This window comes from Salvia splendens, chromosome 14 (assembly GCF_004379255.2).
Source record: "Salvia splendens isolate huo1 chromosome 14, SspV2, whole genome shotgun sequence".
Lineage (NCBI taxonomy): Eukaryota > Viridiplantae > Streptophyta > Magnoliopsida > Lamiales > Lamiaceae > Salvia > Salvia splendens.
In genome coordinates this window covers 26,480,613-26,485,415 of record NC_056045.1, presented here as the reverse complement: position 1 = coordinate 26,485,415, position 4,803 = coordinate 26,480,613, and the positions used below count along the sequence as shown (strand labels likewise).

Here is a 4,803-nt window from a genome sequence, read left to right as displayed (position 1 = left end):
TAAGAGTCGAATTTCAAGTATTATTTATAATAATCATATATCCCTATAATATCAAATCAAATCCTAACTAATTAAGTAAATAAAATCTAATCAAATCCTAACTAAAACTAACCAAGTATGCATATCCGGCGATATGCATCTGTATCAAAGACACTTGCACAACGTCGCAATAAGAGTCGAATTTCTCCGTACTCATGGTGAAGGAGAGCTCACATAAGTTTTCTGCACATATCTATCAAAACTTAATATGCATCTCAAAATTGAGATGCATCATCCAAATCTTCAACCTTACCTATCTTAGTAGATGTAATCTACTCAAGTTAGATACAGTGCTGATAGAGAAATACAGTAAACAGCAATATGAGAGTAAATTTTTATTGATTGGAAGTTATGACTCACTACACTGAAGGCAATGAAAACAATTGCTGCCCTTGAAGCTTCAGATTTATGGCGAAGCTGGTTGCTGTTGGGTGATGCAATGTACATTGCCTCTGCCAAGCACAATCTCACGAGCATCTTCGAGTCTGACAATCTGGATTCAGACATCAACCAAATATTATAAGTACTACTCCATAAGTCAATGATGAAGGTTGAATATTTAGCTAGGGTGGAGAAAAGCATTGAATTTGTCACTAGCAAATATGGACATGGAGTTGTGCGTATGCAATCAAGGAAGGGTTGTCACGATCAGCAGTTATGGAAAAGATGAACATAGTCGACTGGTGGGCAGTAGCAAGAGATTCATGAAAGTTTGACTGGGAGTCCCTACCTCATAATCTGGAAAGGCTAAAGACAAGACGCGAACAGCTTCATCATCCCACGTCTTATCACCAAATTGAGGGGTGATAATTGCTCTGTTGGCAATATAGAAGTTTACATATGAGGCTGCAAGTCTCGTGCCAGGAAGTCTTGCTTTAGCATCGCCCTGTTGTGTCAATTAGATGACAGAAGAAAAGCATGAAAAAATGTGAGTTTCTAGTTCTGTTTAAGCATAAGACTGTCAAAGGAATTACATTAAAAAATATTCAACCTGCTGTAGTCCATTAGCTTACTCATCTGTCAAATAGAGTGGTCCTGGCACATGAAGTTTGATGATATCGAATTTTCTACCTTTGGCGTCGACTTCACTGGTTAGGACAGAAAGAGCTTCCACCGATCGTTCGTATTGGGGGTCTGACATATCATCAGTCCATGCTAATAAAACTACACCAGGCCTCGCAAAACAGCATATGATATCGATGTGCCCATTAGTGTCATCATCACCTGCAAGATACATAATAATGTTTGAAAACAAATTGTCAAGCTGTGGCATTTTCATGGGGTTAGGATAAGCCTGAGTCAATGAATCTAAATGGTTAAGCTCAACTTTGTACAGTCAATGTCATCTCTGTTTGCTTTATTCCATTTATTTCTATATAACAGGGACTGGGATAATAATAAAAAAACAAAGGATTGAATGTCTCCTCTCTATCGAGGCACATGAGCATAACCAATCCACAATTGAGAAATGTCAATTAATTTCACTATGAAAACAAACTTTGATGTATTCAATTACTAGCTTCATAGGTTACAAAATCAACTAGTTAACAGTATGGAACAAGTATATATGTAAATCTAGACCAAACATGTTAATATAGTTACGTGGCCATGACGAGATGTGTTCATATTGAGCTATTTAGTCTTTGGCCCTGAAAATCAAGTAACCAGAAATGCAAGCTGTGACCAAGAGGATACGAAGCAAACCACGAGGCAGCCAGATGACCTTCTTCACTCCAAGGTATGATTTAAGCTCATCCTCAATTTGTCCCTTGGATAAACCAGGGTTTCTATTTTTATTCAGTAGGCACTCCTCTGTTGTAAGGCAAGTCCCTGAAGGAAGAAAGAAATGATTAGTCAGTGTTACTCTAAAAACAAATGTAAAGGATAATAAGTCTAACGTAAGCACTGGAAGTTCTATGAAAGCAGATGATTGTTAATGCATGGCGAAATAGTTATCATAAACTATGGAAATAAGAAAGGCTTAATTATATGTCACATTGATACATAATCAAGAGGCACATATATACATCAATTCTTCCCCTGCTAATATCCGCCTCAGGACAAATATTGAGAAGAATTGCAAAAAGTTCTGAAGTACTAATATGTTGATACTATTAGCTAACAGGCATGTCAATACTTGTATAGAATTTTCATTGTGCTGCATAACATACACAGAGAAATTCAGGGAATCTGAATTCGAGGATCATGCCAAGATTCTGAGATTACATAATCATGCCATGGTGGAATATGATCATCCACATACAGCAAAGATAATGATAATAATTCAATTTTCAGGGCAGATAAATCGGGACTATAGTAAACAAATTCCATAAAGTATGTCAGTACAAGAAAGAAGTAAAAAGACCTTCTCCATCAACATGAATGCTTCCACCTTCAAGAATCATAGAATGAGAAAACCTTGGAACATTTTCAATTTCCAGACAGAACCTACAGTGAAAAATGTAAACAACGAAATTGCGAAGTGATTATTGTAGGTCCAACAAAATAAAGTTGTCCACATCTAATTGCAATTTAAAACTTAATCAGCCTTATGAGCTATAAGTAAGTCAAGGCTCCAATCATCATAACAACCTTCATCCATGCCTAGAAAAGTGGAACATGTTTATTAAAACCTTGGGGAGATGTAGCTAAGAAAAATTCATGATATTATTTGCACACTGTGAAGATATATCATATTTCCACATTGTGGTGATGATATGAGAACCAAAACCCCCCAAAATGTTGAAATACACTCTGCATAGAAATTCTCACATCCATACTGACTTACCACCATAGCCATCGAAGTTCCAGTCATTTCCTGCAACCTTGCTTCCTAACTTCTCTTTATCTGAGAAACTATTTCTGATAACAAACTGCCAAGAAATGATAGCCAGGGGCCCAGAGTCTGTAAATACAATTTCAGTAGCAACTACCAAATGGTGGTGATATGATTTAAACAAGTAAAAGGCTCACTGTTGGGCCGGTGTCACGAAGCCAAGAGCCATTCATGCTCATCTCAACCACCCTGCCTGATATGTTCCGTCAAGTGACTACGCGCATTCTTCCACTGTCCAGTAAGGAAACCTTTTGTTTTTTCAAAGGAATACCGCAAATAATCAGAAGAAGAAAAAGATTGTCGAACCTGCACAGAACTGGCACATACAGTAACTGGTTCGAATCTAGAAATTGCAGTTGCCACTTTAGTAAAGACGCGTTGAGCATGCACGGCATAATCACGCAAATTGTCTGGCCGTTCCTGTGAATCAAGTGGAGGAGCTAGGATGTGAATTAAGCTACTTATGCTCACTCAGTCTACAACTTCCATTGCTATGTTGGAGTATTGGAACAAAGTTTAGTTTTGTTAAAGAATTTAAACATATTCTGTAACTACTACTAATTCTTAGTGGAGTACTAGCAGTTTTACTCAATTAATAATCTATTTTCTTCAAAAAAATCACAAAAAGGAAAAACAGAGTAACAGATAGTAGTATAATGCAAAAAACAGAAATTGAACGGAAGAGACTCTCAGGCCAGCCGATCCAGCAGCGCGAGCGAGGGGCCCACTCGGCGGGCATGTAGTAACCGTGATCGACCGGCCTCCCTTTCAGCTCCATCCTAGCCACCCGCTCTTCCAAATCACTCTTCATACTATCTACTATGCAGACACTGTTAATTAGACCGGTATAAATCAATAAATTCAAAGGATTGATTTGGAGCACTGAAAGCAATTCTGCTTCGGCGAGTCACGGTATTGATTACACATTTAACGATCGAAATCAACTGAATTTGTGGTGAAACAAACCATATCCCACATCGGAGAATGGACAAGAGTTGCAAGTATTTATAAATGGGCTACCCCAACTCCATTAGTATGAGGTTTTTTGGGGAGTACCTCAAGACCGTGAGGGCTCTGCCCAAAGTGGATAATATCATACTAATGTGGAGTTCCGGTGTGCACCACCGGGAACCCAACAGTGGTACCCTGGTTCAGGGGCTGGGCTTGTGTGGCTCGGGGTTCGGTGGGTTGCACTTGCAAGTTCTGTGGTGTGTGAGCTCGACCAAGACCTGGGGTGACCTGTAACATGGACCACAGACATGTGGTCTTGGTCTGATGGTCTTGGTTTGAGGGGGGATTGTGGTGAAGCAAACCATATCCCTCAATGGTTTGAGGGAAGGTGGAGTAGTGGTTATGGTAAAGTTGTCACTTACGCCGATGAGTGGAATACTGTCTCATGAATCTGCATGTAATTTAAATAGTAGGACCACTACAATTATTTGTAGTACTTACTATATAAATAATTGCGTTCAAATTTTCGCCATGTGCGATGTATTCAATCAAATCAATGTATTAAAGGACTAATAATCATATAATTAATTAAAAATTATACTACTATATGTTACTATAAATCACTCATATATTCGGGACTTTATTAAAAAATTATCTACCTTGTCAGAATTCTAAGCTTGCACAACGAGGTGGGGATAGATTGGATAATGGTATGACACAATGTTGATACTTTGGAGACGAATCAAGATACATTGTCGTAGGCCAAGATTTTGGACAAATAGATAGCCGAATAAGAAATAAGAATAACTATGAGCTATAGTCATGAACAATAATTGGAACTGAACAAGTCACTTTTTATCTCTTGCTTATTCTCTAAGTCTGCTTTTTATATATGTATGTCATTAACCTCAAGTAGTAGTATATCCCAAAAGATCTTAAAATTAGACAAGTCGATATATAATAATGTCTAGGGACAT

At 38.0% G+C, this 4,803-nt stretch overlaps 1 pseudogene; it reads right to left on the bottom strand.

Annotated features, from left to right (window-relative positions):
• Positions 1–4,242, bottom strand: LOC121766176 (annotated as a pseudogene).
• Between the last annotated feature and the right edge of the window lie 561 nt (positions 4,243–4,803).